This window comes from Oratosquilla oratoria, chromosome 44, assembly GCF_046742065.1.
Source record: "Oratosquilla oratoria isolate Oo_2021 chromosome 44, ASM4674206v1, whole genome shotgun sequence".
Taxonomy (NCBI): domain Eukaryota; kingdom Metazoa; phylum Arthropoda; class Malacostraca; order Stomatopoda; family Squillidae; genus Oratosquilla; species Oratosquilla oratoria.
Window position 1 is genome coordinate 10,288,269 of NC_134820.1, and position 27,744 is coordinate 10,316,012.

A 27,744-nucleotide genomic window follows, 5' to 3' on the forward strand; every position below is an offset into this window, starting at 1 on the left:
TTTCAGCCTCTGAGAAAGCAAATAAGATTCTAGGACTGATTGCGCGATCTTTTGACTTCAGAAGTCCATCAAGCTATATAAATCGTTAGTTCGTCCATATTTGGAATATGCTATTTCTGTATGGTCTCCGAATCTCATTAAAGACATTGACAGATTGGAAAAAGTACAACGGTGAGCCACAAAATTGATTCCAAATATAGAAAATAAATCACACCAAAATCGACTAAAACATATGAATCTGTTTTCCCTAAAAAAAAACGTAGGACTTGATTCTAAAGGGAATTGATAACATCAAAAGTGACAAAATTTTCACACTGAATGAGAATCCGAAAAGAAACAATGGTCTCAAACTGTCAGGGAATATTTTTAATTTGGAAGTGAGTAGAAACAACTTCGCCAACCATATAGTTAATGAATGGAATAAACTTCCTGCAGAGGCAGTGCAATGTAGTTCAGTTCGAAGCTTTAAGAATCATCTAGACAAACACCTAAGCAAGATGTTGTAATGACTGTCATTTATTTTGTATTATTTGTTTATTTGTTTTGTTATAATTTTTCTATTTATTATTATTTGCTTTATTCTCATTTATTATTAGTTATATGTGAATTTATTATTATTTACTATTTATCTGTTTGTTTATCATCATCATCATCATTATCTTCATCATCATCATCATCATTGTCGTCGTCGTCGTCGTCGTTGTCGTCGTCGTCGCCATCATCATCATCATGCATCCAGTAGAGTCGTACCCTCAGACCCGCAACAGCCATTTGGACGCAACTGAAGACGTCACCATTGTCTCAGGTGCTCGGACATTTGCAATTGGTGATCTGCAATTGACCTGGGTAAAATACAATAAAATAGTAAGCAAGCTGGATATATTTTGCTCCACATTAAGGTCATCTGTTAAGAAATAGGAATGAAAATAGTCTAAAAGAGAGAAGTTAACATGCCAACAAACTTACTGTCACTAAATGTTGAAGATAAGCTCTGCCACATTTGATTAATTTAGAACGTTTTGACTGTACAATTGCTCAAGTTGGATTGCTTATCCCATAGTAATGCCTGATGCATGATTCTCATCGTTAAGAGAAAATAAAACAAACACTAGTTCGTGTAAAATCTACGCATCTGGAACATGAAGTTTCAAATATTGGAGATGGCCCATGTTGCATATCCCTTTACGAATTTTGTTTTAGGTATTGCCAGAACATTTCATTCAGCGTGAAATAGATTCTGAGCAGATATGGTTTATATACTTATTAATTACACGGCCACGCTAATATGCAACTTTACTGATTATATGAAGATCAAAATAGGCACTCAGATGGTAAATCTGAGTGTTCTCAATAGAACAACTCAGTCTAAGCCACAGAAGTGCCTAAAAGCAATAATAGTGAATTGAGACACACTATAAGAGCAGATGATGTGATTAAAGGAGTGAGCATCTTTTCCCTGCAGAACAAAGTGTACAATAGTTCACGAAAGGATCTTTACATGTACAACTGTATGAACCTGAAATGGTACGTGCATTACTGCCATCGTGAACTCATTCATAATACAGGTCACAAATTAAAGTGTATCCTCTGTTGACTACTACGTTTACCTTGTAGTAATACGCTCCATAAAAAATACATATTTTTTTAATTGCCACATGCCACCAACTACCGGTACGACTCTGCGCACAACTATCACAGTTTCATTTGTCCACAGCTGCACTTCTCAATAAAAGTTTGCAGCCATAAAGTAGTAGTGTTTTGACTTGAATCAGTAGCGCCCACGACGTCCAACCACACTTGCCATATTTACCGAGACGACACGTGGCCAGGTCACGGTAAGGTAAGATTAAGGCCGTCAATTTTGCTGCTGTACCATTATCTATTTCGAAGATCAGTAAAAATGTCACAAAAGTTCAAAAACTAAATGGCCACAGGGGACCACTCCAGAAAGAAATAAAATGTACTCCAATCCAAGGCCAAGTGCCGCATTTTGTGTAAATAGTAATCACTGGTATCTGCTGAAAATCGTTCCAGAACTTCGATACTCACGAGGTGGGAAGGGAGCAGCATGTAGCACACAGAGACAACTTTGAACAAATAGTGTGGGCTGCCTTTGAACTGTTTCGCAAAAGATATCAAAGGAGGCCCATTCCGGTTTCATTGCTCTGGACAGATCGGCATTGACTGGAACCGGTCGGAATTCCATAAGTTCTATTTTGCATGTCATGTCAAGCAGCCTTAATCATTCACCCTAAAGGAAGAACCCCACTTGAATAAAATGGCCTGGTACGAACGAGTAAAAAATATAGTCTGCACAGGTTGTCAGCACGTGTTTTAATAGGTTAACTGAAATAGAATGATTCACAAGTCAACTCTTTCACTAAGCTGAAGAAAATATTAGAAGAGACACTACCCTTCTAATCTGCGGGTCATGTCTCAGCAGAAAAAAAAAGAAAAAAGAAAAAAAAAAGAATATATATATATATATATATATATATATATATATATATATATATATATATATATATATGATAACAAATACAGCTAAATAAAATCGACTACAAAAGTCGATTTAGGTTAACAATCGCCAGAAAAATATATATACAGGTACTGAAACAAATAACGTTTAGCATGATAAGTAATCAATATAATTCATATATATATATATATATATATGTGTGTGTGTGTGTGTGTGTGTGTGTGTGTGTGTGTGTGTGTGTGTGTGTGTGTGTGTGTGTGTGTGTGTGTGTGTGTGTGTGTGTGTGTGTGTATTACCTTGTTGTATTTATCTAGTTGTATTTTACGGGAAGGGGAGCTATGCTCGTGGGGTCCCGTCTTCATATCTCATTTTATCTAAACTGTTTTTAAATTCATGTATTGTTTTTGCACACACCACTTTCTCATCTAACTTGTTCCAAATGTCTATTGCTCTGTGAGGAAAGCTGTTCTTTTTCAGATCTCTTCTATAGCTGTCTTTCTTGATTTTCTTTCCGTGTCCTCTTGTATTTCTATCATCCCATTTTATTAGATCCTCTCTATCAATAGTTTCTATTCCTTTCATGATTCTGTAAATAGTTATCAAATCTCCTCTCTCTCTTCTTTGCTCTAATGTCTGTAGCTCAAGTTTTGCTAGTCTCTCTTCACATGATAGTTTTGAGAGTGTTGGTGCCAATTTTGTAATTGCTCTTTGTATTCTTTCAAGTTTTGTTATACATTTTTTGTACTTGGTGACCACATCGTTGCTGCATATTCCAATCTTGGTCTTATCAAAGTGATTGTGTGTGTGTGTGTGTGTGTGTGTGTGTGTGTGTGTGTGTGTGTGTGTGTGTGTGTGTGTGTGTGTGTGTGTGTGTGTGTGTGTGTTATTTTGGGAACTTAGAATATGCAGTGTGGATTAGTCCGTATAATATGCAGTGTGGATTAGTCCGTATAAGAAAATAGAGCAGATCATTTGAAGCAGGACGATAAATGGATGAAGCAGTGAAAAAAGTGGCAACTGGTATAAAGAAATGTGATGTGTCAGCTAAATGTGGGCAGTGTGGAGTGGTAACTGCACGATGTTATGGCTTTTGCAAACTGTAGTACCATAACAAGGAAAATACTTCGGAGTACCAATTAGATACAAAGGCATAATAGGCAGTAATCTTATTACGTGTGATTTAAACAAAAGAAATGTGTGACAGAGAAAGCCAATATGAGAGGTATGAATTTTGATCAACTATAACAGACTACAAAATACGCATAGGTTAGTGGGGCTCATTTCTCTAGAATTTCAGAAATGGCTGCAAGAACTAAACTGTAAGATAGACTCTATGACTGAAAGCCTTGAACAAGGAGTTCAGGATTCTCTAAATGATAAGATAACTAATGAGAAACTGGATTCGTTATATGAGTAAGTTAAAAGTGAAAACGAAAAACAGTACAATGGCAATAAAACGTTCAATGATAAACAAGACTATATAACAAGGAAAATATAATGGAGAAAGTAGAAACTCAATTTCAAAGGATAAGAACTATTTCACAAGGTCCTTTGTTAGTAAGTTTTTGATGACAAGAACAAACATAAAATAGCAATAAAAATATCAGTCCAAGAAATACAGAAAATTATACCTGAAATAAAAAATGCAATGTATGCAAGGATGGCGACGATATTATATCTTGAATAACAAACTGTTAGAAAACAATTTGATTAATGAAAAAAAAATCAAACCTGTGACAATATCAATCCCAAAGAGGATGATAAACATAATTGGGTCATAGAATGTACTGTTGTCAGAGATTTAATATATGAGCGAGAAGACATTTCTATACCTCTATGGAAAAAATGAAATACAATATGTAAATTTTATAGTGCTTTTTATTGTTCCAAGTGTCCGAGTTTCGGCCACATTGCTAGATATTGCAATTATGAGCAGAGAGATGACAAGTGTAGCCATAACCAACTCCGGTTGCACAGCAAACGAAGAAAAATGTTTAAGCTGCACAAATAAAAGCTGTGATGGTGACTAGCATTAGGCCCAGAACAGATAAAGGCTTCAAGAAAAAAAGTAAGACCTTATGTGATTAATATTAATTTAGAAACAAAACAATGAAAACCAAACAAAAAGCCAATATATCTAAATACCAAAGGCTTCTCCCCACTTATAAGGGAGGTAACCAACCAAGGGATGCAACCACCCCTACTATAAGGTCATGGATTTAATTGAGTATTACTTTCCTCTTTATTCTATTCTATTTTATTTCTTAAGGTGTACGTGACATCACGGGCAGGAATTTGGGAAATTACATCTCTCACTCCACCCCTCCATTACGTCATGAGGATTCCAGTAGAGAAACATATCTAGAATTTCAGGACACATGAATGTTCCACCATAAAATGAGGTAGCGAAACATCAACTTGAATTATGAAGTGGTAGGCGGGACCTTCGCCAAGAGATACAAATACAATTATGGGCACCCGGTGGGTATAACGCGAGGGGTAGTCATTCAAAGGCAGGTAGGTGCAAGTGTCTGGGTGAAAAAAAAAAAAATTATGGAGATATTGCATATGGTAGTTAGCCAGTTTATATAGAGAAATATTCTAAGGCAGGCCTCATTGGCAGGGACAAATATGGGATAGGGAATTTCTAACATATAATTACACTAGAACAGAAGGAACACAGTGATCACAAGAATCATGTGTATTCCGTCAGTAGAAACCAATAAAAAAAATTGAAGAAAGGGATTGTGGCCGAAAGTTACCTTCTCCCAACGATAATATTGGTGGACATTAGGTTAGATTATTATGTGTAGGATGATACTTAAAGGTGGCCGGAAGGTTAGATGACGCAAGTCTCATATGTTTCACTCGCACTACCGAGAGCATTAAATAGTCGCCCCCTTCGCTACCGTTGTATTTCGTAGATTATTCAGGTCTGGTAATCCAAGGTAAAGATTTTGACTAACTTTAAACAGTGTAAATTATTATGTAATTGAATAAGAGTCAAGAAAAAAGGCAAATATATGTGTATTATGGAAAGCGTTACATACTTACCCTCACGCCAATATTTTCTATGGATGTAAACTACACATTAGTTGTACCACACAAAATGTTTCTTTTATGTTAATTAAGGGGAAATTGTATGTTATAAGTGATGCTAAGAATCAAAATAACATTGCCTCATAGATCAGTAAAACAAACTTGATGTAGACTTGATTTTTATTTCATTTGCTCTCGATCCCGCAAATGTAACGTAACATTTAAGCGGCCTATACAGGGGGGAATGGAATAAAACTGTGTGATGGTCACGAACTACCACGTACTCTAGTATATTTAGCCTCGCGGTTGGGATGATGGCAGTGAAACAGATGATCAATTGCAAGTCAAAGAAATTATGTTGATATCAGTAGGTGACGGCAGTAAAGGTAAACGGTCTTCCACCCCAAGTTCTGACAAAGACTATTATGCATAGGCACTTCGCAGAGTAACAGCTGAAATGTTGAATCCAATAACCTAGAAAACGCAATGTAAGTTTATACATGTGATGCTTAAAAGAATGTAACTTTTTTCATACCCACAACCTGATGAATAGGACTTTAAAAACAATATCGAAATCTGAACATATCATTTCGACAAAAATTATATGGTAACCAATAAATATCGAAAATTACTTTGCTATATCATACTTTCATAGATTGAAATGTTCTTTGAAAGAAAACAATATTTAGAAATAAAAAAACCCGTCAAACAAAGTACAAATACCGTAATACACCAGGCATGAGTTTTTGTGTACTCGAGGTGAGGTTCATAAGAAACTTGACAAGAAATCCTTGAATAATGGAGTCTGAGAATTAAAACTAATAAAAAGTTACAAAGAAATGAAAGAAAGTCATAAACAGAAAATGCTATACAACACAATAAAATATTAAAACAATTTTATTACAAAAGTAGAAATAAAGCACTAAAGTATGTAGATGAACTATCAGGATAAAAGAAATGTGGAGGTAAAAAACACTATTAGGGGCCAAAATTATATTCTTTAAAGTAGTTGAAAATATATTAAGTTTTAAACAAAATAATAAAAAACTATTCCATAAATAGGTGCGAATACCAAATGCCCATATTAAACCCCTTTACACAAGAAAAATATAAGAAAAAAGTAAACCATACTAACAGTGAAAACGACCCACAGGGCCGTCGAGAGCCATTGCGGGCCCTGTGTACCTGTGTACGGTACTTTGTCCTTCACATACCCTCCCCCCCAAAAAAAAATCAAAGGGGGTTAATGTCCAAAGTAATCACATCTGTATCACTGGAGATGTTTCAAAATACAAGGTGTAAAAGTGAATATCGTTTATATGTTCTCCGGGCGACAAAAGAAGCCCATATCGAGGTTTACCGAATTTCATGTGTATGTGAATAAAACTAAAACATATAAGTATGTCAAAAACTATTGGTACAACTTGTTCAGGTTTCTGTAAACTTATATATATATATATATATATATATATATATATATATATATATATATATATATATATACATATATATATGTATATATATATGGGTCTTTTAATGAGCGCGGATGTTGTACAGATGAGAGTAAAAGGGAAGAGATAGGCAGTATGTTTGTGAGAGGAAAGATGGATGTGCTGGCTTTGAGTGAAACTAAAATGAAAGGAAAGGGAAACTGTGAGTTTGGGAGTGTAGATGGAAGGTACTCAGCAGTGAAGAGGGGACGAGGGAGAGAAGGGGTGGCTACTACTAAGTGAAGAGATAAGTAAGCGGGTAGTGGAGTGGAAGGAGGTTTCATCAAGGTTGATGTGAATGAAGGTGAAGCTGGGAAGGGAGATGTGGGATTTTGTAAGTGCGTATGGGCCTGGTAGTGAGAAGAGCATAGAGGAAAGGGAGGCTTTTTGGATAGATTTAAATGAGTGAATAGAGGGATTAGGGAGAAATGTCAATGTAGTTGTATTAGGAGACCTTAATACTAGGGTAGGAAATGAACCAATAGACGGAGTGATTGGGAAGTATGGGGCTCCAGGTAAAAATCGTAGTGGAGAATTGATGGTGGAGATGTGTCTTGAAAGAGAGTTGATGATAGCAAATACAGTGTTTGGGAAGAAAGGCAAGCATAAGTACTCATGGGAGAGGGTGGTGGATGGAAGGGTGGCAGATAGAGCACTAATGGACTGTATAGTGGTGACCAGGAGTATGGTAGGAAAAGTTAAGGATGTACATGTTCTAAGGGGAGAGAGTGGGGGATATCAGATCATTTTCTGGTGGAAGGTAAATTGAGAGTGGAGAATAGGTGGAGAAAGAGGGAAAGGGCAGAGTAAACTGCTTAAATGAGAAAAAAAGGAGAGCGAGTGTAAGAAGAAGCTGAAAGAGGAGTGGGAGGGAGTAAAGGATAGAGTAGAACTAGGAGTGGAGGAGGAATGGGGATGGTTCAAGGAGGGAGTCATAAGGTGTGCAAAGATGGTGTGTGGAACAAGGAGGGCAGGAGGAAATAGAAGGAAGGGTAGTGAGTGGTGGGATGAGGAAGCAAAGAAATGTGTAGAAGAGAAGAAGCAGGCATTCATAGATTAGCTACAAATTAGGACGAGGGAATCATATGAGAGGTACAAAGTAAAGAGAAGGGAAGTTAAGCATAAGATAAAGGAGGTAAAGAGGAGAGCAGATGTGAAATGGGGTAAGAGTATGACAGAAAATTTTGAAAGTAATAAAAAGATGTTTTGGAAAGAAATTAAGAGAGAAAGAGCAGGCGAATCAAGTAGAGAAGAAAAGGTAAAAGGTGCAGATGGAGAGATGATAATGGAAGAAAAGGCAGTGAGTGGAAGGTGGGCAGAATATTTTAGGGAGTTGCTAAATGTGAAGGAGGATAGGGAGGGAAAGGTAGCTGCAGTGGGAAGCGCCAAGAAAATGAGAGTGATGAGTGAGGAAAATGGAGGAGAAATAGGGAAGGATGAAATGAAAGCAGCTGTTAAGATGATAAGAGCAGGTAAGGCACCTGGGTTGGATGGATACCATGCGGAATGTCTGAAGAAAGGAGGTACAGTTATGGTAGACTAGCTGGTGGTGTTATGCACTGTTTGTTTAAGAGAGGGTAGAGTGCCAGAGGACTGGAGGAGTGCCTGTATAGTTCCGCTTTACAAGGGAAAGGGGGACAAGTGTGAGTGTAATAGTTTGAGAGGGATCAGCTTGTTGAGTGTAGTTAGGAAGGCTTATGGGAGGATCTTGATTGAGAGGATTAGGAGAGGAAGAGAGGGAGTAATTGGTGAGGAACAGTGTGGGTTTAGGACAGGTAGAGGTTGTGTAGATCAGATGTTTGTGGTAAGATAGATATGTGAGAAAGCTATAGGAAAAGGTAAGGATGTTTTTGTTGTTGTTGTTTTTTTTGGGGGGGGCTTTTATGGATCTGGAAAAGGCTTACGATAGGGTAGACAGGGAAGCACTGTGGGAGGTACTGCAGATATATGGGATAGGAGGAAAGCTGTTAAGAGCAGTCAAGAGTTTTTACGAGAGTAGTAGAGCTTGTGTTAGGATTGGGATGTTACTGATTTATTGGACGAACTAGTAGATTTAAAAATTGAGTACAGGGCAATGTACTGAGAAATACCTCAACTTAAAAGAGCTAATGACGAGACGAAGAAGGAGCTTGATGGTCTGAAGAAAGAATTAAACATGATCAGAAATGAGAATGAAAGAATGAAAAATGAAGATTAAAACAAAAACGAGGCCTTGATAAAAGAAATGAAAGAACAAATATAAGCGATGACCGAAAAAGTCGGAGAAACGATTAAGGAGATTGATCTCCAAGAAATATAAAAAAAAAACAATGGAAAGTGGAACAAGAAAATCAAAAGTTAACCTTTAAGGAAATAGTACAACAACAAGTTGAAGAAAATGCCAAAGAAACTGTAATTAACGTAATTAAGAAAAAAAAAATTGGGTCAGAGACACAGTGTATTTCATGGTATTAAAGAAATGCAATATATACATAGATATACAAAGAGATTAAAGAGATACATAGGATGAGAAATTACCCAAAAGAAAAACAATATAGGCCACTAAAAATCAAACTAAGGTCTCAAATAATAGCAGAAGTACCATCAAAAACATCAAAACTGGCAAATAGTGAAAATTACAACAGTGTATGGACCAAAAAAGAAGTGGGCGATGAGGAAAAAGAGAAAGAAAAGGCACTTAGAGGTGAAGCAAAAAAAAACAAAAAAACGAGAAAAGAACGGAGACTGAAAATAACTTTTTTCAAGAGAGAGAGAGAGCTGGACCTGAGGCTAAGAAATTTTTTTATATATAAAAAAGGGGGAAACGTAGTAGAAAAAAAGGAGGAGAAAGGAAAACATTAAAAATAACATATACCAACCTAGACGGCATGATTTCAGGCCTAACTAATTAAACGACTATCTGTCAGCAGAAAAAACAGACAGAATGGGAATTGTGGAAACGAAATTAAAAAGTCCTCTACCACTAAACATTGTGGGACAAGATCTATACATTACGTTTAAGAACTTGGAATCATGTTTAGAATTTATTTGCAAATCCTTAATTCAGTTATATGTCCTTGGTTATAATTATCTTGTTATTCCCATTAACTTTAATAAATAATTTCAAACTTTCTATGTGTTTCATTCTGTTAAATTTTCATGAAACTTTACACGGCGACCTTGCATAATTTTATTCTGTAGGCAGATATCCCAAAAACCTAGGGTCTTGGGAATCATTCATATCATCTTGGAATATCTTTATATTAAAAGTCCAAAGCACCCGTAAGATTCGTAACAATACACACACACTCACACACACACACACACACACACACACACACACACACACACACACGACTCGGTGGCGCAGTTGGTAGAACGATGAACTACTAGCATGGTGGTGCGCGTAGTGCTTGGTTCGAATCCTGCCCGGGGCCGAAATTATTTCGGTACAACTGTGCTTCGGGTCGTTACTCTGACTCTTGTGGGCGGGGAGTTGGGTGTGTGTGTGTGTGTAAGGTCATAGCATTACCCATAGATCGGACCTACGAGCTCTGAGCTCTCTTCCAGGAGGGAAATAGCTGTCGATCACGAGTTCAACACGTGATCCAAAGACCAAAGTGAACACACACACACACTGGTGGTAGAAAGATGAGAGTAGTGCTCAGAGAAAAATATTCAGATTGGAAAGAGGTGATCAGTGGAGTACCGCAAGGATCTGTACTGGCACCAATAATGTTTGCTATCTATATGAATGACATGGACGAGGACGTGAACTGCTACATGAGCTTCTTTGCTGATGACGCCAAACTGTTAAGGAAAGTAGAAACTGATGAGGACTGTGAAGCACTGCAAGAAGACCTAAATAGGGTATGGAACTGGAGTCAGAAATGGGAAGTGGACTTTAATACTAAGAAGTGTAGCATAATGGAGTTTGGAAAAAGCAAAAACAGAATATCAGGAAAATATACAATTGGAACCAAGGAAGTAAAGAAAGTAGGATCCGAAAAAGATTTGGGTGTAATTACCACGAACGACTTGTCCTATGATATACAGATTAACAAAATTGTCGGGGAGACTTACAACTTGCTAAGATCAATAAAAGTGGCATTTACATACTTGGACGAAGACATGATAAAAAAAATATTGGTTATATTGATAAGGCCTAGATTAGAGTATGCGGCGACATTGTGGTCCCCCAGTACCAAAAAGAATATAAAGAAAATAGAAAGAATCCAAAGAGCAGCTACAAAAATGGCACCTGCACTTGCAAACCTATCATACGAGGAGAGATTGGCTAAACTGGAGTTACCGACACTGGAGCAAAGAAGAGAGAGAGGTGACCTATTGACCATCTACAGAATCATGAAAGGCACAGAGATACTTGATAGAGAGAACTTACTTAACTGGGACAAAAGACACACAAGAGGACATGGTAAGAAAATAAAAAAAACATAGCTATAGAAGAGAACTGAAGAAAAACAGTTTTCCACATAGAGTTTTGGACACTTGGAACAAACTGGATAATGAAATAGTATGCGCAAAAACCATTCATGAGTTTAAAAACAAACTAGACACTGCGAGATACAATGTCGGGACAACACGAGCATAGCTCCCCTTCCCGCAAAATACAACTAGGTAAATACAACTAGGTAAAATACACACACCAGCGAAAAAAAATACACGGGAGCGACGAGCGATTTCGCTCGGGAAAGTTCCAATGTCGCTCTCGCAAATCCAATAGCGGGAGCGATCCCCCCCCAAAAAAAAAATCGCTCCCGTGGCAAGATTCAACGTTTTTCATGCATTATCCATCATTTGGCAATCCCTGAATCCCATCACCATTGATGAAAGGATCAGAGCAAACACAACTTACCCGTGATCAATCACTGCATTATCAATCGATACCATAACCGCAACGCATCAATCAACTTTAATTTGTTGATGTACTTACGTATGTGTACGCGGTATAGCTGCTAGAGTTCAATGGCTTACCTAGCCTAGCTTCGTATCAGCTGCATGCGCGCTCATACTAGTACATGTTGACTAGACTTTACACGACTATCGTGCTACATCAGGGGTTCTCAGCCTTACTTGTCCCATTCACCCCTTTCACCATTTGTCAGAATGTCATTCCCCCCCTCCTTTCCAAGATTGTCTGTTTCAAAAGGTGCATTCTAAATAATATGCAAATATTACTAAATACCCTTTTATTTTTTCCAAATTAGTATATATTTTCCCAAATTAGTATAAATCCAGCCCAGGTGACAGGCCAGATAGGCCAAAACCTATAATTGCTTTCCTCACCCCGTAAGCTGACTGTGGTCACAAATCACCCCCAGAAATCCCAAAATTCCCCCCTGGGGGTGAATTTCACCCCTAATGAGAACCCCTGTGCTACATAATGTCGCTAGTTGCGAATTGCTTGGTACCTGTATGCAGGGAAGTTCATTGGTTGCATGCAGCTAGCTGCCCAATCAACGCGCTGACTACATGTACAATGCACCATTGACTAAATAACAGTAACTGGATCGAATCATCAAAAATTCAAAGTGCAAGAGTTAAAGAGTGAGTAAAACTGATTAAGAGAGCTAGTGTAAACTGAGCATTGAGAATGAGAAGTTGAGAACTACATGCTAATGGATTAATCAAATAATCATATAAACAGGTTTAACCTATTAGGTTGCTATAACTAGATTAATATCAAGTAATGAAAATTACATAGTGACCTTGTACTGCTACTATAGAAGACCTGCATAGTACTATGGAGAACAGCAGAAAGTCAGAAACTACTCATTCTATTCTACAAAACTCTGCAAGTGGATCTTAAACAACTTAACAAGGAAACATATTGCATCATATTGGAATCCATTAACTAATTTGACATGTTTGTATCAATACATTAAAAAAATAACCTGTAAATTTGCATGTATCTTATTCTTCCCACACCCATCCCACTCCCCCCAAAATTAAAGGCTGATTTGTTAAAAAAATATATATATATATTTTTCATGCAAAAGCATGGCTCTAGAAGTATCAAAAATGGCTCTGGTGATATTTAAAAAAAAAATGAAAAATGGCTCTGGAAAATAAAAAACTATTTTTTTCCCTGACACACACATATGTGGAGAAGAAATGACATATGAAAGATTGGGTGGTGGGAGTAAAACGAAGACGATCTAGGAATTGATTTACTCTAAGGTTTCAACCAACTTGGTCTTCTTCAGAAAGATGTACAGAAAGTTTTTACATGGATTACAATTTATATCACTCCTGACCGAGTGTCCTATAGGAGTGATATAAAGTGTAACCCATGTAAAAAAAAATCTGTACATCTCTCTGAAGAAGACCAAACTGGTCGAAACATTAGAGTAAATAAATTCCTAGATCGTCTTCGTTTTGCTCCCACCACCCGATCACACACACACACCGTATATATATATATATATATATATATATATATATATATATATATATATATATATATATATATATATATGTATGTATATATATAAATGATTTGGGCAAAGTCTTTCTCGTAAACAATTCCTGTTAAATGCTAAAGCACAAGTGGTGTCAATGATTTTAAGAGAACATTTCTCTAACTCTGTATTTCCTTTTTTCTTCATAATTCAAACTCTGAAGGAAATAGTAAAAGACTTCAGAATGTTGATTCATTTTACCGACAGCTGTTTCAATCATTGCAGCACGTGGAAAGCTGTTCATACAGAACTTGAACGTGTTAGACAGGTGTTAACGAATAATGGCTTCTCTTGTAACACCATAGAAGATGTCATTAGGAAGAATATGGAAGAGTTTCACACCCGAGTCAGGACCACTGCTGACAACGCGGAGAAAACCCAAATGATTTACCATAAACTAGATTTTGGCACTGCTTACAGACAGGAAGCCGATACCCTTCGTAGGATTATCTCTAGAGGTGTTTCACCCCAAGAGCCCTACGAAAGGGTCTCACTGAAAGTCTTCAGCCGTCCCAAACTGATTGCCTCCCTCGTTATGAAAAGCAGTACCGTCCCCGAGTGTCCAAAGGAACTTAGAACCGGCGTAGTATATAAATTTAAATGTTCTAGAGGGGCATGCAAGCCCCTCGATGTTAGCTACGTCGGCCATACCCTCATGACCTTAAGAAGACAACTGCAAGCTCACCGTAACAACGGAGCCATCCACCAACATTTTGTCGATGCCCACGATAAAAAGCTGCCCCTAGTAGATCTCATAAGAGATACAACAATCATCCACCATGATAATAATGGAAGTTTAGTAGTAGCTGAGGCAGTGAGCATCGCTTTACAAAAGCCTACCTTAAATGTACAAATATCATCTGATTATGTCCTTCCCTCCAATAGAAAATACAAACCGTCACCACGGGACAAAAACCCACATGGGGATTGTGTCTAGACTTCCGGGACGTAATCCCACATCGGGAAGTTGTCCCGGTTACTCTTTCCGTCTTGGTGGAGTAGACAGATTCCCACCTTACAAGTGACCTCTCCCTGTCGTTTTTACTCGGCCTTATATACCCATGTTTGTCTTGATGTATTGTATTACCCTAAAGATGACCATTTGTAATGGTTGAAACAGCTGTCGGTAAAATGAATCAACATTCTGAAGTCTTTTACTATTTCCTTCAGAGTTTGAATTATGAAGAAAAAAGGAAATGCAGAGTTAGAGAAATGTTGTCTAAAAGTCATTGACGCCACTTGTGCTTTAACATTTAACAGGAATATATATATATATATGTGTGTGTGTGTGTGTGTATGGATACATACATGCACACACACACACACATACTCCACTTAGGTTGACGTAAATGGAGTAGGGAACACAAGAGTCTTAGTCTTGAGTTTATTCCTGACTAGTTTCGCAGGTATGCTTTTTTTTTTTTTTAGTCCCGGCGGTGTTAACCGATTTAAGGACTGGCGTATATTTTACGGGGTCTGTGTTAAGGCGCTTGGTTTATGGGGCATTTAGGTATGGAGTGTGTGTGTGTACAAACAAGCTGTGGGCATTTTATACATGGGGTGGACCTCACTACCAAGCCGTGTTACCATAGTTGGCCACGAGTGAGAACATTACGTATTCATTGTATCAAATGTAATAATAATGATAATACTTAGCAAGTGGTAAAGATGATGACAACATTAATAATAACAATAAAAATAATAATAGTAATTGTAACAGTGACAATAATAAAAAATAGTATTAATAATAATGATAATAATAAAATAATAATAGTATTAATAAATAATAATATTAATAATAATAATGATAATAATAATAATAATAATAATAATAATAATAATGATAATAATAATAATGATAATAATAATGTGGATAGGAGGCAAAGGGAACACGGGCTGCGGGAAATACTTTTATTCCTGACTAGTTTCGCCAGAGTGGCTTCTGCAGACGAATAGAGTTTGAAGTCAAGTTGGTCAATATATATGTGGCATAACAGAGGAACGTGGCAAAGTGTCAGGTTGGTCCCCCACTCGACGTCATCGGTCGGTGTGACGAGTCATCGCAGCGGGTGGACCAATTATCCAGCTGTTGGTCGTTGCGTGGCTGAAATGTCCGTCTGGATCAGGGGATCTGTGTATATTGTTCATGATGACAAAGCGTGCTGCTGCTTTAGCCCATATTAAATCCCCAGTCCTCTCATTGATGTTATCATGGATGTTGATAAAAATGGACTCCATCGCCTTTCTTTCTTGCCGTGTGATGTTATCCATAAGAATTTTTGCCTTTTCCCATTTCGGTAGATGGCCTCGTTCGTCAACATGGTTAACTATCGCACTGCTAACCCTGTGGCGTCTAACATCTGTTTGGTGTTCTTTTAATCTGGTGCCTAAGCCCCTGCTAGATTCACTGATGTATTTCCTATCACAACCACCACATGGGATTTCATATACTACGCTGTTTTTATTTAAGGTTGGGTCTTGTTTCTTGACTATAAGGTCCTTCACTTTCGTACCTGTAGAAGTCGCAAGACGAATGTTGGAGTACGATAAGATTTTATCAAGGTCTCTCGTTAGAGTGGAGTTTGGGACCACCCAATACTTAGTGTTAGATTTTTCTCTTTTGTTGCGTAGTATATTACGGACCTTCTCCTCCAGGGTGCAAAGTAATCCTTTGGGGTATTTGAGTCCTTCAAAAGTCGTTTTTATCATTCTTATTTCATCTGCTAAAAATTTGTCACTGCAAATACGAAACGCTCTCAAGAACAGACCTAACACCACACCAGTCTTTGTCTTCCTATCTCTTTACGATTTTATTTCCTTCTCTTTCCGATTTTATTTCCGAACTTTTAACCATCCTGACTTTACTGCTCATCGTGGTAAAGGCAGAAAGGATAAACCTGGCACAGAGAAGTAATCTTAAATGACTTCTTTAAATCCCTGAGTGGGGCCGAAGTTGTTGTTGCGAGTACGCGTGTTTTAAGTGTCTCCAGTTCAAGCGTTCGCAATCGGTGCTGTGAATAGTGTATACACGTGAAAATTTACGACATGGCGTCAGGGATGACCGGTATTCTTTTAGCCCTGCTGGGAGCGGTCTTGTTGATCAACGTAGCTGCAAGTGGTCAACCTTCATACGTTGCAGTGGGCATTCCTGGTTACCCTCCGCTCCTCTCTAACATGGTGGTGAGCGACAGAAGCTCTAGGATATCTTTTAACCACCATACTGTGCCAGTTCCTTCCCCCGCCTACCTCAACAACAGAAGGCAGAAAGTGGCGTCGGATTCGATTAGCTAAACAAAGGGGAAGTTCTCATATAACACCGAAGAGAAAAATCAACACTTCCAAGATTCTGGTGTCCTACGCCCTCCTTCTCTGTTGTGATATACATCCCTGCCCTGGCCCAGCTGCAACGAGAGTCCCAAAACACTCATGTGTAAGCTGTCTAAAAGGAGTCCGTCGCAATAGCAGAGCCATCAGCTGCAAGTCATGTGGGGAATGGACTCATATCAAGTGTTGTGGAATTTCTCTCGAAACCTACAATGCTGCCTTGGTTAATGAGGACATTCTCCACTTTACTTGCAATGTGTGTACACACAAAGAACTACCAGGACCCCCCATGTCCGATGGTGAGGTTGACCCTACACCTATTAACCCCGATCGCTGTGCCTCGCCCCAGTCAACACCCGGGGACGATTTCAACTGCTTCAACAAGCGGGGCCTCCACTTCGTGCACATGAATGCCAGAAGCCTTCTACCTAAGATAGACGAGTTCCGTCTACTAGCGCGGCGGACCAGGGCAGCAGTCATCGGTGTCACCGAAACTTGGCTAGACAGTACCATCTCCGACTCGGAAATTGCGATTCCGGGTTATTGTGTTGTACGTAATGATAGAAAGAGGACCGGAGGAGGGATATGTACTTTACTTTGCAATGATTTAGCATTCAACCCCCGTACAGATCTTATGAGTAACGAGGGGCTCGAATCCGTGTGGGTAGAAATATTGTTACCTAAATCGCATCCCATCTTATGTGGGGTCTGTTACAGACCACCGAAACAGATGTCCTTCTATAGCGCATTAGAATCTACCTGTTTCAATCGGGTCAATATGCATGACCAAGAAATTATTATCCTAGGTGATTTTAATACGAATCTGGCAAATACAAATAATAACCTTATTAAGGCTTGCTAAAATCTCTTGGCCTGACACAACTGATTGACAAGCCTACTTGAATAACAGGCATATCCAAGTCCACCATAAATCTTATCCTGGTCTCCGATTGTAATAAGATAACGCAGGCCGGTGCTTGTGATTATGGTCTTAGTGACCACAAGCTCATATTTTGGGTCTACGACAGTTGGTCGAACGACAATTGGTCGACAGCGACAATTGGGCGACAGGACAATTCGTCGAGCGTGACATTTCGTCGACAGATATTAAAAATAAATTTAAAGTACTAATTTAATCAACATATTCATATATTTTCATTTTAGAGGAATGCTAGAGTAGTTTAGATGATATTTCATGAGAAAAAGTTGCAATATCAAATTAATTAAAATTAGTATTTAGGACTTGTTATGCCACCATTTGTTCATTGATTGGCGACACTGAGACATTGCAATAAGATAAGATAATTACACATTATATGTTAAATACATCAATGTAAGTTTTGGCGAGGATAATTTTACAGTATTTCCGTACATACTAGCATATCACAGTTGTTCAGAATTTTTTTCATGGCTGTGTTCCAATGTCTTTCGACCAACTGTCGACACTGAGACATTGCATTAAGATAAAATAATTACACATTACATGTTAAATACATCAATATAAGTTTTGGCGCGGATAATTTTACAGTATTTCCGTACACACTAGCATATCAAATGCGCCTGCACAAGAACCGTATTGCTAACATTGTGAACCAGTACGCTGAGAGGTCTACCCTCGATTACCTTCGGGGCCTCGCGTACAACATTGGTTATGTGCAATAATTGTTTTTGTACTTTGTTTGCAATTGTTTTTAGTGTTTGCAATTCAAATTGTTATTGTTTTTATTGTACTGCAATTCACTGTCTTACATTGGTTGAAATTATTGTTGAAATTGTGTACTATTCTGAAATATATTGTATGCAATTTATTATTTTGACTTTTATGTCACAATATTGTTTGAAGTTGAGAAATAAATTGCAAATATCCAATCAAATTTTACACTCCATTGCTGATCCTTCCAAGAAAATCTGCTGATCTGCTTGGAGAATAGGCTAGCTCTTGTGATGATCTACTGCTGATCTAGGTAATCAAGATGGCTCAAATGGCGACAAAGTAAGGTGTCGGCGAAAAGTGCAATTGTCTAAAACTTCAAACATTTATAACTCTTAGCCTGGTAATCCAATTATGTTGATTAATACATCAAATGATCGGAAATTTCACACAGAACACAAATATTACCAAATGTTTTAGAAATATAACACCAAAAGTACAATTTGTTACGTGTCGACGAAATGTCACGTTCGACGAAACGTCGTGTCGACGAATTGTCCCATTCGACCAATTGTCGTGCACCCGTACTAGGAAAGCTAGGAAGACGATTATCAACAAGCACAACACAGTGAAGCTTAGTCCCATGAAGCATTACTCACTGGAACATGTTGTAGATGAACTGGGTAGGACAGACTGGTCGCCAGTACTAAATTGTACTGATGTTTATGAGGCCTAGTCTAATTTTAAGTACACATTTCTTACTATTATTGACAGAGTAGCGCCTCTCAAAGAGATACGAATAAAACAGAGGACGGAACCATGGATGACTAACGAAGTACTGGGTTTGATTAGAGATGTGGACAGATTTATTGCTAGATAGAAACCACAAGAAAGGTGGGGGTGTTCTATTGTACGTTAAAAACAATGTTCATGCTTGTGTTTTAGAGAAAGTGAAACAGGATGCATATGATAGTTTGTGGGTTGAGTTAACCCAAACAAATGGACAAAAAATGAATATAGGTGTAATATATAGGCCAAAGACATTATCAATAGCAGACGACAAACTGTTATTTCAAGAACTGTCTAGTTTCTGCAACCGGGATTTATTGATAATGGGTGATTTCAATTTTACTGACATTGATTGGATGACCCTTGAACATGGCCATATAGGTAATCGCTTGATTGATTTTCTTGGTGACAATTACTTAATTCAGCATGTAAAAGAGCCCACAAGATATGGAAACTTACTCGATCTTTTGATCACTAGCCGCGAAAGCATGGTAAGTGATGTAGAAGTCGGTGAATCTGTTGCAAATAGCGATCACAACTTAGTCAGATTCAAACTCCTAAACAATTTTAGAATAGATACTTGTGCTTCTAAAATACCCGATTTCAGTAAAGCTCAGTTCATAGGACTACGTCAGGAGCTTCAGCTTACAGATTGGGAGGCCAAATTAAACGAAAGGCCTGTAGATCAGATGTGGGAAATATTTCAAAATACGCTCACTAAGATGATTCAAACTTACATTCCTTTTAAGGACAGACGTCCCCCAAATCAGGCTCGCCCAAAGTGGCTCGACAAAGAAACTGAAAAAAGTATTGCTAAAAAGAGACAGGCTTATAAGAAATATAAGTGCTCGGGTGCATCAAATGACTATGAAAGTTATGTATCAATAAAGAGAGATTTAAAAAAGACAATAAGAAAAAGAAAACGACAATACGAAATGAACATCGCTGATAAATCCAAAGAGAATCCCAAAGAATTCTATAGTTACATTAGAGATAAAAAGGTTGTTAGGAATCACATTGGTCCACTATTATCTGCTGACGGTCAACTTGAATATTCAAATGAAGGAATGTGTAATATCTTAAACAATTATTTTAGCTCGGTATTCGTAAACGAAACACCTCAAAGTGAATTTCAAACTGAAACCTGTGAAAAGTCTGGGGTAAACTTACTCACTACGGTAAATATAACAAAATAAAAAATCAAAAGGTGTATAGACAAACTCAAAGTTAATAAAACACCAGGGCCTGACGGTTGGCATCCAAGAATCTTAAAGGAAATGAAAAATGAGATTGTTGTTCCATTAGAATATATTTTCAAGAAATCCATCATATCCGGAGATGTCCCAAGAGAATGGAAGCTAGCTAACGTTACTCCCATATTCAAAAAAGGTGACAAAAAGAAACCAAATAACTATAGGCCTATAAGTTTGACTTCAATCGTAGGAAAAATAATGGAAACTATCATCAGAGATGCTATCGAACATCATTTAGAAAGTAACCGTTTGATAAATGATAGCCAGCATGGTTTCAGACGGAAACGTTCTTGCGTGACTAACTTACTCGAATTCTACAACACAGTTATCTCGAATTATGAAAAAAAAGAAACAATATAGATTTAATATATCTAGACTTTGCAAAAGCTTTTGATACCGTCCCACACGAAAGACTACTTACTAAATTAGCTTTGCATGGAATAAGTGGTAGCCTATTAGGTTGGACTAGTAATTGGTTGAATGGTCGAAAACAGAGAGTTGTTTTAAATGGAAAAACTTCTAGATGGAAAAGTGTTGCAAATGGAGTTCCTCAGGGTTCCGTTCTTGGGCCACTTCTATTCATAGTATATATAAATGATATAGACCATGGACTAAAATCTACTGTTTCCAAATTTGCTGATGATACAAAACTGTGCGGAGTGGCAAATGATCACTCAAACCAATTAGATATTCAAGAAGATTTAGATCAATTACAGCAATGGTCTGAAAAGTGGCTAATGAAATTTAACACAAGTAAATGCAAAATAATGCACATAGGTAAAAATAACAGTAAGTACGATTACAAGTTATTCGGAAATTCGTTAACAAAGGTGGGTAGTGAAAAAGATCTCTGCGTAATTATCAGTAACGACCTCAAATCATCCAAGCAATGTATTTCAGCCTCTGAGAAAGCAAATAAGATTCTGGGACTGATTGCGCGATCTTTTGATTTCAAAAGTCCATCACTCATTAACAAGCTATATAAATCGTTAGTTCGTCCACATTTGGAATATGCTGTTTCCGTATGGTCACCGAATCTCATTAAAGACATTGACAGACTGGAAAAAGTACAACGGCGAGCCACAAAACTGATTCCAAATATCAAAAATAAATCATACGAAAATCGACTAAAACACATGAATCTGTTTTCCCTAAAAAAGCGTAGACTCAGAGGTGACTTGATACAGGTCTTTAAGATTTTAAAGGGAATTGACAACATCAAAAGTGACCAAATTTTCACATTGAATGAGAATCAGACAAGAAACAATGGTCTCAAACTGTCCGGAGATAGATTCAGTTTGGAAGTAGGTAGAAACAACTTTGCCAACCGTGTAGTTAATGAATGGAATAAACTTCCTGCACAGGTAGTGCAATGTAGTTCAGTTCGAAGCTTTAAGAATCATTTAGATAAATACCTAAGTAAGATGCTGTAATGATTATAATTTATCTTATATTATTTGTTTTTGTTTTATCATTTGTCTGTCTGATTTTCATTTATTATTAGTTATATGTCAATTCATTATTTACTATTTACCTGTTTGTTTATTATTTTAACTATACCTATGCAGTTATTTATGTATTTTATTTGTTATTTACATTATTATAGTTTTTATTTATAATTTTATTGTTAATTTTATTTTTTTTTTTTTTTTTTTTTTTTTTTTTTGCATCCGACCTAGATATGGATCAAAAGGTCTCCTGTCGGCATGCTCCGCCTTTGTAATCCTTTGTAAGATTTAGGAAAAGTGGAATTCAGAAGGACTATAATGGCTTTCTGTACTATAGGAATCAGGTGAAATATTGGAAGGAAAACGCCAAAGCTGATTATTGTACTAACATGGTGAACCAGAACAAACACGATCCAAGGAAGCTTTGGCAAACTCTGAAGAAGACCCTAGAAGTCCACACAAAGCCTACTAACAAAGTAGACAGGATAGGACTCATGATAAACGGCGAGCTTAACTCTGATAGGAACACCATAGCCAACCACTTCAAATCCTTTTTCACAACCATAGCCACTAAACTAGTAAAATCCCTCCCAACGGGTTCTGGGAAGTTTGGACTGGGGTGCGTTCAGGAGTACTATAAAGACAAGTCCACAAAGTGTTTGAAACTACATAAGACCACTCAAAAAGAAGTGTTTAAATTACTGGCCAACATAAGTGCCAATAAGGCTACAGGGTTAGACGACATTCCTGCGAGGTTTGTTAAGGATGGAGCCACAATTATAACTCCTCCAATAACCCACATAATAAATTTTTCTATCAGTTCAGGATTTATCCCAAGCGACATGAAAAGGGCTCGGGTAACACCTCTTTATAAGAAAAACGCAAAAACTGAGGCCTGGTGAATCAGGGCACCAGGCAACGAGGTCATTGGACTTTTTCCTCGTTCTCCTTGTTGTTTTACTCATACGAGTACTGGTCCCCTGTCCCCTACTTCTGGTGCTTCAGGTTATAATGTACTACTTCCTAGTGTTCATACTAATTGCCCACTCCGTTCTGAGATTCAGGTGAAATTTTAGAATTAATTAACACTGCTCAGGTAAAGCCTTTTTGGGGAAACGCCTCAGGTAAAGCGGGGTCTGACAGACCCCAAACACAAAAAATGCAAAAAAAAAAAAAAAAGAAAGAAAAAAAAAATCACTGCATTTAGTGATATAGAAATCAAAACATATGTACTTCAACTTATCTTCTTCCATTTACATGCTTGAAAGTGACTATAATTGTTAGAAATATTTTTTAATGAAAATTACAAGAAAATGATGAAAAATAAGGTATTGCTGACCTTAGAGGGTACTTGACTGAAAACATGAAACGTGAAGCGGTTGGTCATCATCATTTTGTAGAGACCAATGTCCCAACTATCTTTAAGGAAAAACAGAACCACAACAAATGAATAATAAATGTGTTTAAAAAAAAAAACATAAAATCTGAAAAAATCGGGGGTAATTTTTTTTACCCCAAACAGAAAAAAAAAATCACTGCATTTAATGACATAGAAATCAAAACATATGTACTTCAACTTATCTTCTTCCATTTACATGCTGGAAAGTGACTATAATTGTTAGAAATACTTTTTTATGGAAATTAATTTTTTTTTTTTTATATAAAAAAAAAATAAGGTATTGCTGAAAACAGGAAACGTGAGGCGGTTAGTCATCCTTATTTTGTAGAGACCAATGTCCCAATTATCTTAGGGAAAAGCAGACCCACAACAAATGAATAATAAATGTGTTTCATAAACCATAAAATCTGAAGAAAAAAAAATCGGAGGTAATTATTTTGACTTTGTGATACTGAAGAATCTAATTGCAGTCATTGCAGACGGGGGTTGAATGTTCCTTACACACTGGTCTTTTGCAGTGTAGGTAATAGTTACCCGGAATAACGACAAACAGATAAAAAGAAAAACGAAATGATAATGAACTATGATTCCCTAGTCAACACAATTATAATGCATTCCAAATGATACCATCACCATCGAAAACAAACAAAATTGAAACAAAGCTAAGTGAAATTCAACATATCAGTCATGGAAAAATGATAAAAAGAAGAAATTGCTATTTACCCATAAATATAAATGATAAAACATTTATATGACATGAAAAAAACTCAGGTAAAGTGGGGTCTGACAAACCCCACGCTACTCACACCTCAGGTTGAGTCGGGTCTGACGGGCCCAAAAGCTCTATAAAGCTTATATAGAGCAAGATTCAGGAATGACCCTAACACCCCCTTAAACTACTCCACTCGTCAAGAAGGTACAGGGGAGAACATATCTATATGCAATATATTAGTATATTAAAAGTAAAAAACAAAAAAGCATGGGGTCTGTCTGACCCCACTTTACCTAAGAAGGGTTAATAGGTGACCCTAGCTGCAATGTAGCATTCACTATAACAACATGTTGATACAGATGTAGAATAATGTAGTATATCATTAATGATATTCTGATATAGTACTCACTCTTACTCGTACTGTTTTGTTACAATTTGCATTATTTTGTTGTTCCTTTGCTTAATGCAATGTTCCTTATTGTGATGGTACTAAATTTTTGGTCTCAATATCCATGTGTTACGAACATTTTAGTAATATTAGCAAAACTATAACAATGTTTATGTGTCATATATGTACTGACTGCTATTACTCATGATTGTCTCTGGTCCCCTTAACCCCCTATGTATGTTGTCTGTGTGAATTAGTGTAGAATAACAGTCTAATGAGGACTACAATGGAAATAAGCGTACATGTTTTTTTGTGTTATCCTCGGCAATTTGTAATTATTATTTCGAATTATGTGTTCATGTTATTATCTGCACTTCATGTATATTGATTCTTTGCCAAATAAAGTCTATCTATCTATCTATCTAAAGTACTACACAAAACGGTACTAAGAAAAATTGAAATAATGGGTGGAATACAACAAAAACTATTGGAATGGATGAAAGATTACTTGAACGGGGAAAAAAGGAGGGTGGTACTCAGAGACAAGAACTCAAATTGGAAATAAATGAAAAGTGAAATCCCACAAGGCTCTGCATTGGCTCCGATAATGTTTGCCATATATATAAATGACATGGATGAAGGTGTGGAATGTTATATGAACTTCTTTGTAGATGATTCGAAACTACTAAAGAGAGTAAGTGCAGAGGAAGATTGCAAATCACTACAAGAAGTCCCACCTTTACCTCAAACCATTCACTCTCCATTTCTAATCCTAACACAAGCTCTACTACTCTCATAAAAACTCTTGACTGCTCTTAACAGCTTTCCTCCTATCCCATATATCTGCAGTACCTCCCACAGTGCCTTCCTGTCTACCCTGTCGTAAGCCTTTTCCAGATCCATAAAAGCCAAAAAAGAAAAAAACATCCTTACCTTTTCTTATAGCTTTCTCGCATATCTGTCTTACCACAAAGATCTGATCTACGCAACCTCTACCTGTCCTAAATCCACACTATTCCTCACCAATTACTCCCTCTGTTCCTCTCCTAATCCTCTCAATCAAGACCCTCCCATAAGCCTTCCCAACTACACTCAACAAGCTGATCCCTCTCAAACTACTACACTCAAACTTGCCCCCCTTTCCCTTGTAAAGCGGAACTATACAGGCACTCCTCCAGTCCTCTGGCACTCTACCCTCTCTTAAACAAACATTAAATAACATCACCAGCCAGTCCACCATCACTGTACCTCCTTTCTTCAGACATTCCGCATGGTATCCATCCAACCCAGGTGCCTTACCTGCTCTCATCATCGTAACAGCTGCTTTCACTTCATCCTTCCCTATTTCTCCTCCATTTTCCTCACTCCTCACTCTCATTTTCTTAGCACTTCCCACTGCAACTACCTTTCCCTCCCTATCCTCCTTCACATTTAGCAACTCCCTAAAATACTCTGCCCACCTTCTTCTCACTGCCTTTTCTTCCATTATCATCTCTCCATCTGCACCTTTTACCTTTTCTTCTATACTTGATTCGCCTCCTCTTCCTCTTTTAGCTTCCTTCCAAAACATCTTTTTATTGCTTTCAAAATTTTCTGTCATACTCTTTCCCCATTTCACATCTGCTCTTCTATTTGCCTCCTTTATCTTATGCTTAACTTCCTTTCTCTTTACTTTGTATCTCTCATACGATTCCCTCGTCCTAATTTGCAGCCAATCTATGAATGCCTGCTTCTTCTCTTCTACACATTCCTTTGCTTCCTCATCCCACCACTCACTACCCTTCCTTCTATTTCCTCCCGCCCTCTTTGTTCCACACACCATCTTTGCACACCTTATGACTCCCTCCTTGAACCATCCCCATTCCTCCTCCACTCCTAGTTCTACTCTATTCTTTACTCTCTCCCACTCCTCTCTCAACTTCTTATATTCATTCTCCTTTTTTTCCATTTAAGCAGTTCACTCTAAGTACCTCCCTACCTTCTGCCCTTTCCCTCTTTCTCCATCTATTCTCCACTCTCAATTTACCTTCCACCAGAAAATGATCTGATATTCCCCCACTCTCTCCCCTTAGAACATGTACATCCTTAACTCTTCCTACCATACTCCTGGTCACCACTATATAGTCAATTAATGCTCTATCTGCCACCCCTCCATCCACCACCCTCTCCCATGTGTACTTATGCTTGACTTTCTTCTTAAACACTGTATTTGCTATCATCAACTCTCTTTCAAGACACATCTCACCATCAATTCTCCATTAAGATTTTTGCCTCGAACTTCATACTTCCCAATCACTCCGTCAATTGGTTCATTTCCTACCCTAGCATTTAGGTCTCCCAATACAACTACATTGACATTTCTCCCTAATCCCTCTATGCACTCATTTATATCTACCCAAAATGCCTCCCTTTCGTCCTTTCGTATATATATATATATATATATAATATATATATATATATATATATATATATATACTGTATATATATATATATATATATATATATATATATACATCTTGCTTGCTTGAAACCGTCACCCAGCCAATCAGAAGAAGAGATATTACGTCACGACTGAGGACCAGCCAATCAGAAGAAGAGATATGACGTCACGACTGAGGACCAGCCAATCAGAAGAGATATGACGTCACGACTGAGGACCAGCCAATCAGAAGAAGAGATCAGAAGAAGAGATATGACGTCACGACTGAGGACTAGCCAATCAGAAGAGACATGACGTCACGACATCAGGTCTGTGGGTCCTAAGGAACCCCAGCTCTGAGCGCGTGACGTCACGACTGCTAATTTTCCAATTTGCCAAAATGAGAGTGGAGAATAAGGTGGAGAAAGAGGAAAAGGGCAGAAGGTAGGGAGGTACTTAGAGTGAACTGTTTAAATGAGAAAAAAAAGGAGGGTGAGTTTAAGAAGAAACTGAAAGAGGAGTGGGAGGGAGTAAAGGATGGAGTAGAACTAGGAGTGGAGGAGGAATAGGGATGGTTCAAGGAGGGAGTCATAAGGTGTGCGATGATAGTGTGTGGAACAAGGAGGGCGGGGGGAAAAGAAGGAAGGGTAGTGAGTGGTGGGATGAGGAAGCAAAGGAATGTGTAGAAGAGAAAAAACAGGCATTCATAGATTGGCTGCAAATTAGGACGAGGGAATCGTATGAGAGGTACAAAGTAAAGAGAAGGGAAACTAAGCATAAGATAAAGGAAGCAAAGAGGAGAGCAGATGTGAAATGGGGTAAGAGTATGACAGAAAATTTTGAAAGCAATAAAAAGATGTTTTGGAAGGAAATTAAGAGAGAAAGAGGAGGC

General features: G+C 37.6%; 1 long non-coding RNA gene across 1 annotated transcript in view; it reads right to left on the reverse strand.

The window, feature by feature from the left end:
- Window positions 1–358: 358 nt before the first annotated feature.
- Window positions 359–27,744, reverse strand: part of LOC143022392 (uncharacterized) — a 237,202-nt gene continuing 209,816 nt past the window's right edge. The window contains exon 3 of the long non-coding RNA XR_012966044.1: window positions 359–842. This is a non-coding gene — a long non-coding RNA (uncharacterized LOC143022392). The remainder of the gene's footprint in view (window positions 843–27,744) is intronic.